The sequence below is a fragment of the Marmota monax genome, unplaced genomic scaffold, assembly GCF_021218885.2.
Source record: "Marmota monax isolate L192 unplaced genomic scaffold, Marmota_monax_Labrador192_F-V1.1 WCK01_AAM20220418_F8-fsc00091, whole genome shotgun sequence".
Classification (NCBI taxonomy): Eukaryota; Metazoa; Chordata; class Mammalia; order Rodentia; family Sciuridae; genus Marmota; species Marmota monax.
The window spans coordinates 1,680,438-1,689,324 of record NW_026692434.1 but is presented as its reverse complement, the minus strand read 5'-3'; positions in this window follow the sequence as shown (position 1 = coordinate 1,689,324).

Genomic DNA, 8,887 nt, shown 5'->3' with positions numbered 1-8,887 from the left:
GGATTAAAGAAGGAAAATAATAGGCATCTTTTCTTCCTGAGTAACATTCATTCCTCAAGTTCAGGCACAAAATGCTGTCAACTAACTATAAGTGAATAAGTGACTCACTGGTCAGGGAGATGCCACAGTGCTCTTCAGAGAAATGATGAATGATGCAAAACTCATGATCTGAAAGAAAACTTGGATCCCTCAGGGTTATTGGAGGGTCTGTCCATAACAGCTCACAGAAAGCAATGTAATATAGGTTACATATTCTTTGAGCAGCTCTATTCCAGGTCTAGTCTACCCCTGGGTTTTACACTTCATATTATGTTTTTAACTCTTTAGAGAATTAGATATCTACTTAGAATTATAAAGATTGTGTTAGTAAGATAGAACCCAGTATTGTGTTTAGTAAGCCACTATCTCAAGGAACTCTCAAGTTTTTCAATTTCAACTGAAACCTGACAGATCTGAATGATTTTTTTTATTCATCTCTTTTTTGTGCCCCTACCCCAGACTCCAAAGAGCTCCCCAGAGAACTTCCTAATTTCCTAACACATCCAAACTTAACCTTTACTAGAAGTTGAAGGCTATTTCTCAGCTTTCCATATTTATCATATTATTCTACTTCTCTTTAAGATTAGGAAAGGAAGAAAGTAGCATTTATTAAAAACCTAGTTTTGTAATGCTTAAAGCAACCATGCATATAATATCATCCTCCCATTTTAATGATGAGAATATTAGGAACAGAGATAGCAAATGACTAGTTACAGATGTCACATATGTGATAAATGGTACAGATCTAGCTTAGGTCTGTCTGAGGCCAGTGTCTAAGCTGTTTTCTAGGAAGCACAGCTTATTTTGTTAATTGAATCAAAATAACTGTACGTATTTATAGGATATGTTTATGTATTTAGATACACATGCAAAACGCATAATAATTAAATCTGAGTAATTAGAATTTCCATCACCTCAAACGTTTCTTTGTGTTGGAAACATTTAAAGTCCTGTCTTATTTTAAAATATACTGTATATTTTTAACTATAGTCACCTTATTGTGTCATTAAACACTAGAAATTAGTCTTACTATCTAATTCTGTTTGGCATCCATTATGTAATCTTCCTTTATCTCCCCTCCTGCCTATTTTTTCCAAGTCTCTGGAGATCTCTTTTCTATTCCCTATTACTATACCAACTTGGCTTCCACGTGAGTGAGAACATGCAGTGTTTGCCTTTTCGTGTCTTTCTTTGATTATTTCACTATCATCTCTCAGGCTCATCCATGTTACTACAAATGACAGAATTCCATTCCTATTTATGGATGAATGATATTTCCTTGTTTATAGATAGCATACATTCTTCATTCATTCATACACTGGTGGACACCTAAGTTAATGCCATATCTTGGCTATTATGAACAAGTGCTCCTGTAAACATGGTAATGCAGATGTCTTTTTGACATACTGATTTCCTTTCCCTTGGATGTATTCTCAGTAGTGAGGATGCTGGATCATATAGCATTCCTAATTTTTGTTTTTGGTGGAATCTCCATACTGTTTTTCATAATAGCTATGCTAATTTACATTCCCATCAACAGAGTGTGAAAGTCTCCCTTTCTCTGCATCCTTGTCAGCATTTGTTATTTTCCATCCTTCTGATAATTGCCATTCTAACTGGGGTGAGATGATATCTCACTGTGGTTACAATTTGCATTTCCCTGATAATTAGAGATGTTGAACATTTTTTATATGCTCATTGGTCATTTGTGCATCTTCTTTTGAAAAAATGTCTTTTCAATTTTTTTTTCATTTTGGATTAACTGTTTTGTTGATAAAAGCTCATTTTTAATTTTTTCAGTGCTTTGGATCTTTCTGTCTGTGTGCTGAATCCTGTCTTTCTGTCTCATCACATAAAGCTGATTTCCTCTAGTTAACTGCTTTTCCTGCTGGCATTTTTCAACACTTTTCAAATGAGTATTTTAAAGGTAAGCTTGCTTTTGCCTCCCATAGCAAAAAATAAAAACAGAATATTATTCAATACTTTTGCCACAATCCAATTCATTCCTTCACTGCAAGTTTATCTGAAAGGTAAATTCTACCATGACATTCACTAAGAATCACTTTTTATTTTTTATCCCTTGCTCTCTGACTTCTGCTTCTATCTTTTTTTCTCATCTTTATTTTTTATTGGTGCATTATGATTAGATGTAATAATAGAATTCATCGTGACATATTCATATATACGTATATGTCATGCTTATGACATAATCAGATTCATTTAATTTCCCAGTCCTCCCTCTCTTCTCACCCCCTGATCCTTCTTCAACTCTATTGGTCTTCCTTCTATTTCATGAAGTTTCTATTTTCTTTTTTATTATGTTTCTCTCTCTACCTTTCACATATGAGAACATATAAGACTCTTGAAATTAAGTGGGGCTTATTTTGCTTCTATCTCTTTTATAAAATGTTCTACAAAGTCATCAATAGGTCTGCATTTACTCACTTCAAGTGTCCTTCACTTTCTTGAATCATTCTTGTTTTGAGTTTCTTTTAAAATAAGTATTTTTCTTCTTCTTTTATTTTTTTTCTTTTGTCTGAGTGTTTGTGTGGTGCTAGGGATCAAATCTAGGGCTCTGCAAAAGCTGGGCAAGCACTCTACCACTTAGCTGTATCCACAGCCACATTTCTTCTTATAAATTAGTACCTATGATACATTGCATATGGTAGTCATTTGCTTAGCTCTCTGAATTTTTATTATGTTTAATTCTAAAGACAATCCTGCATGTTAGAAATGTTTCACTATCTCAGGTCAAGAACATTCATCTTTAGAAGGCTAAGTTCCTCAAAGTAACAGAACAATGGAAAAGATTGAATGTTATCCTGTAACAATTTATTCCATGTCTTCTTTATTTAGTTTCTTTATCTCCCCCATATTACATCCGTTCCTGTGGTCTTATGGAAGGTTCTTTTCTCATTTGTCTAAGCTTTATTCTTTGAAAGCAACATCTTCTATTACATAAACTATCTTCACTATATAAATGTATTTAAATCTGAACTTTATTGCCTTATTGCACCTGCCTCCTTTCTTCTTTCTTTCTATATATCCCCACCCCAAAACTTTGTGTTCTTACTGCTACCATGTGTTTCCAACACCCCCAGTGAATTAGTTTTGAAAAAGAATGCATTCTGAGTTCCCTACACCTCAGTTATCTGTAGTCAATTCCACTTTATAGCTATTTCTGCCAAACAATGCCTTTCATTCATTGGTAATCTATGAAGTGGGTAAGAAGCCCAGTTTTTCCCAGGCTATCTCAATAGTCACTGCAAAATCATTTTGAGTATTGTGCATGATGTTAAAGATGCCTTTCTAGCATATATCTGCCTCCATGACATTTTCTTGCTAATGAACTTCTATGAGATTATGCTTATGTCTTAAAACTGGCAAAATATTCCTTCTAAGATGTAGATCAAACTTTCCTCAAATGTCTGCCTGCCCCCTTCCCCCTCATTAACAGATCTTTTTCCGAGTCATAGGGAATTAAATTACCTAAAATTTATTATATGCTTTGTACATTTTTTTGGTGTGTAGATCAGTAGTTCATTTTTTATTGTCAAAGTAGTTCATTTTTATAGTCTGTATACATCATATTTTTTCCTTTTTAAAATTTTAATTTGTTATATATGACAGCAGAATACGTTACAATTCATATTACATATATAGAGCACAGTTTTTCATATCTCTGGCTGTACACAAAGTAGAGTCACACCATTCGTGTTTTTATACATGTACTTAGGGTAATGATGTCCATCTCATTCCACCATCTTTCCTACCCCCATGGTCCCTCCCTTCCCTCCCTCCCCTTTGCCTTATCTAGAGTTCATCTAATTCTCCCAATGTCCCCCCCCCCAATTCTATTATGAATCAGCATCCTTAAATCAGAGAAAATACTTGGCATTTGGGTTTTGGGGAGTGGCTAATTTCACTTAGCATTATATTCTCCATCTCCATCTTTTTACATGAAAATGCCATGATTTTATTCTCTTTTAAGACTGAATAATATTCCATTGTGTATATATAGCACATTTTCTTTATCCATTCATCTACTGAAAGGCATCTTGGTTGATCCCATAGTTTAGCTATTGTGAATTGTGCTGCTATAAACATTGATGTGGCTGTGACCCTATAGTATGCTGTTTTTAAGTCCTTTGGGTATAGATCGAAGAGTGAGATAGCTTGAGTCAAATGTTGGTTCCTTTCCCAGTTTTCCAAGGATTCTTCATACTGCTTTCCATATTGGCTGCATGCATTTGTATTTCTAGGAACCAAACTCAATTTTCTTCCACATCATATTGCATCATATTATAAGTCTTATTTATTAATTTAACTAGATTATAAACAATTTAAATAATGAGCTATCTTCTCTGTATTTTATCACAATGCATTGCATTTATTTTAAAGCTCACCAGCCATACTGTATTTTTAAAATACCCTCACACACACATACTCACACACACACATATATACACATACCAAATACATGGCACATACAATATACATATATGTATATATGCATGTATATGTGCATATATAATAAATACTGCAATTAGCTAATATGTGTTTATATTTGAGAGTATTTTAAAAACTAAATTCAATTTATTTACATCTAATCAATTTATTTGTATATTGTATCCCTCTGCTTTATGCATTTCCATTTTTCAAAAGACATTTATTTCTTCCATAAAAAACACTTTTTTATGTTTCTAACTTTTGGTATATACTATATATAATTAGACTAGAACAGACAGTGTGAAAATGAGGGGGAAGGAAAAAGAACTATCTTGTGAAGGCCTTCCGTCTAAAATGTTGTTTGGTTATTTCTGTGTGTGCAATTGAGTTTAATATATTACGTATTTTTTCATTATCCTATTTTCTTTACATGTGCATCTATATATAGATGCAGTTTAAATAGTGAGATATTAACACATCAAAGCCATTCATTAAGAAAATAGTGTATTAATTCCACTTAAAAAAGTAAATTATTTTAATATATAGAATTGTGTAGTATTGGAAAATAGATTAATAATGTTTCCTGTCTTGTATTCTATAGCTTTTTAAATCTTGCACACAATTCTTTAGACTATATTAGCAGGTTGAGAAGATCAGTTATCTAGATATAGGACCAAAAAAATAATTGGAGAACCAAAATTCTTAACACCAAATGCCTCCTTCTAATGGCATTAAATACAGATGTATTCTTTAATGCCTCCAGTTGAGAAAAAATCAAATCTATTGTCCTTACAACTCAAAAAGATAAGTTTACGATAAGTAAGAAATAAATAAACAAAAAGTAAAATTCTTTGTGACACTAATAAAGTATTTATTGAATCATTCACTCCCCCATATTTCTCATCCTTCCTTACAGACTCATGTGACCAATAATATTAAGAATAATGCATAACATTTCCAGACTGAAGCAACCAAACACCCATGCCCAATTGCCCATCTTCATTTCCTCTTCAGTGGAGACTAAGAATGTCTCATCTTCCAGCAAACATAGTCAGAGATGGTAGGTACTTCTGTCTGTTTGAGTAATTGAGAAAGTATAGAAGCTCAGATGCCTCTTTCGTCTTCACACATTCATCACATCAGCATGCATTAGAAGTAAAAATAAATGTTTGTTCTGATAAGCCACAGAAATCCTAGGATTCAGTGTATTAGTGCAACACAGCATTGCTATACTGGTGGACACAATGCCAGAGCCAATTCACAACAACAATATTATATACATAACAATATTAACAACAATATTAAAAGCTATTTTAAAGATAATAATGTCCCTTTATCAAGGTACCACACATCATTTATCACTCAGAAAATGGGTCTTTGGTAGAAAGTACATCATTCAGAAGATAATTTGAATACTAAACCATGCTCCAATGAGAATCTTCTTATTGAATAATTTAATTTAGATCATGCCTGGCAATTTTCAAGGTTTATACTTCAAACACTTAATGCTGCCTAAATCTAAAATCATGTCACTAAATCTATTCAAAAACACATTGTTGTCTGTTCTTAGACATTTCCTGTCTTATAACTGTAAAATCATAATGTGGGCTTGGTGTATAGATTCGTGATAATGAATGTGCTTACCATGCATGAGGCCCTGAATTCAATCCCTAACCCCCAAACCACCACACACAATTAAAAAACCCAAAGGGACTATAATAATTTATCCAGTAAATGACTGGGGTGTCAAAAGTATACAACTCAGAGTCAATGTCATATACAATGTTAAAAGGCATAAGTACAGGACATGCGTGGTGGCGCACACCTATAATTCCAGCAGCTGAGGAGGCTAAAGCAGGAGGATTTTGAGATAAAAGCCAGCTTCAGCAACTTAGTGAGGCCCCAAGAAACTTATCAAGACTCTCTCTCAAAACAATAAATAAATAAATAGGGCTGGGGTTGTGGCTCAAGTGTTGATCATCCCTAGGTTCTATCTCTGGTACCCTTGCCCCTCAAAAGAGTCATAGGTACACAGATGTTTTTATAAATTTTATTATAAAACTATATCCAGTCAGGTGTGGTGATGCACATCTCTAGTCTTAATTACTTGGGAGGATGAAGCAGGAATATCAGTTGCGCTCAGAGGTTTCAGGCCAGCCTGGGCAACATATCCAGACTTTATATCTGAGATAGTATAGCAGTAAGAAAATGTCTTTTTTAATGGCAGACTTATTAGAAGACATTGTTGAAGGGCAGCATCCATTTTTTATAAATATTCAATTAACACATTTTTGTAATTCACTCTTTTTAATCTTTTAAACTTATATAACTCAGTTGCCTTATTTCTTTTAGTGATAAATACAGCCTCTGAGACCTCTTCCTATTTTAGAGTACTAAGTCATTGATAAGTCTGGTGAAAGGCATTGTTTCAATTTCCAATAGAGATCAGAAGGACATACACTGGTTCCCTTTAATGTTGATCCTAGAATGTGAGCTAGTTAGCCAAACTTAGAAAACTTAATGACACAAGAACCAGGGTGTAGATTAGAATTTATTACATTCATGGTGGTGTTAGTCACATTCATACTGTGGCCCTGGTTCAAGGAGAGTTCCCAGTTTTCTGAATAACCTATGTTCCTTCTTGGAGCCTTCCAACAATTTTCTTTTCTAGTCTCAGTAGCCTATATCAGTTTTTATTGTTTGAAATCAAGAATATTGATTAATACCTATGCAAATCCATCTTTGTGGAAGCTTATAAATGTACCTTCCACATACTTGTCTATGGATATATTCTGCCAAAGACTTTCATGGAAATCAAATATATTCCATTTTTTTCTGCTATAAGTCTTAAGAAAGATCTGAAAATACTCATAATCACCTAGCAGATGCTATTCAGCTTAAAAAAAACACTTTGTAAACATTATAACAGGATGAAGTGCAGTCTGTTCTTTGATTCTTAAAAGTAGTTAGTCCACTGAATTTTAATGAACATTTCATTTCAAATATTTTTTATATAGGGTATGAGAATGTATTTAAATTAATAATTAATATATTAAAACTTATTTTTAAAATATAAAAATAAAATTTAATTCATTTCATAGAAAGAAAAGATAGCCATACGCACCACCAATTGTATTTATATCTAAAATTGCCATAGGACATACAATAAAAACATTCTTTTTTCTAAGCTGATAAAGAAGCAAGCTATGTTTAATGTTCTGTATACCATTAATTACAATATATAACTAAAATTAATTGTAGTCCATATTATCACAAAATCAAAGTTGATAAATTTTATATAACACATTTCTATTAGTACTTTAAATAAAACACCCCTTTTAAAGTTTGTCAGAAAGCTTCTGAAATTCTTTTTCAAATATTTGAGTAACATGATTAGCTTTTACTATAATTTCTCCAACTGAAAAGTGATGCAATATTTAATATAGTTAACTATCTGATTTGGAACTACTTTTTGATATATCCCCTATCATATCGAAAATAGGATATACTAACTAGGAGAAAATTTTTAAAAAGTCTGGATTATTTTCTTATGTTACCAGGATTCTGGCCATTAATTAACATAATAACTGTAAAAAATATATCATGGATTAAGCTAACATTTTGATAAGTACTGGGACACAGTTATTATTCAAAGAATTGATGAAGGTATTTGTGATTAGTTTTATGATGTCATTCTGTGTCAGATGATAAAGACTTACCTTCTTGAAGCACATTCCTGCAAGTTCACGTTCACACATCATTGGAAACCCAGTGTGGATGAATAAGTTGAATGTGTGATATGATATTGTTTTTCAAGGCAAAGTTTAATGAGGTCCTTTCCTAGATAGTAATGTTACCTTCTCTCCCATCTTTAATTAATCATATGGCCATTCTGCATGTGATATTATGAAGAACTCCAGCTATCTGTAGGACTCCCAGTAAGCAACTGAAAGTCACTCCTCTTTAGCCCCCTTTGTCTCAATGGGTACTAAATATCTAAATATTATAGGCTGAGTTCCTGTATCCACAAGAGTGAGATTGACATTCAGAGTTTTCTCAAGTATGAGCATTCATTAGGTTACTTTCTTTGTGCTCTTTTTTATTCAGACTCCTTTAGAGTGGACACTATACAGTTCATACCATAGTGTCATATACCAAGTTCTAGAGGAAGCTAGTGTTACTTTACAGGACAAACATCTCTTTAATGTCTTCTTCCCCATCACTGACATCTTTTTTCCTGTTTGGACAAAGAAGTTAAGTTCTTCATAATGCATTGAAAGAATGCATTTTTATTTTTGATCTCTTGTAAGTATGTTTTTTTCATCACAAAATTGGAAGTAGTAAAATAATTGGAGAAATAACTGAGAGGTACATTGTACATCTTTTTTTAAAATTTTTT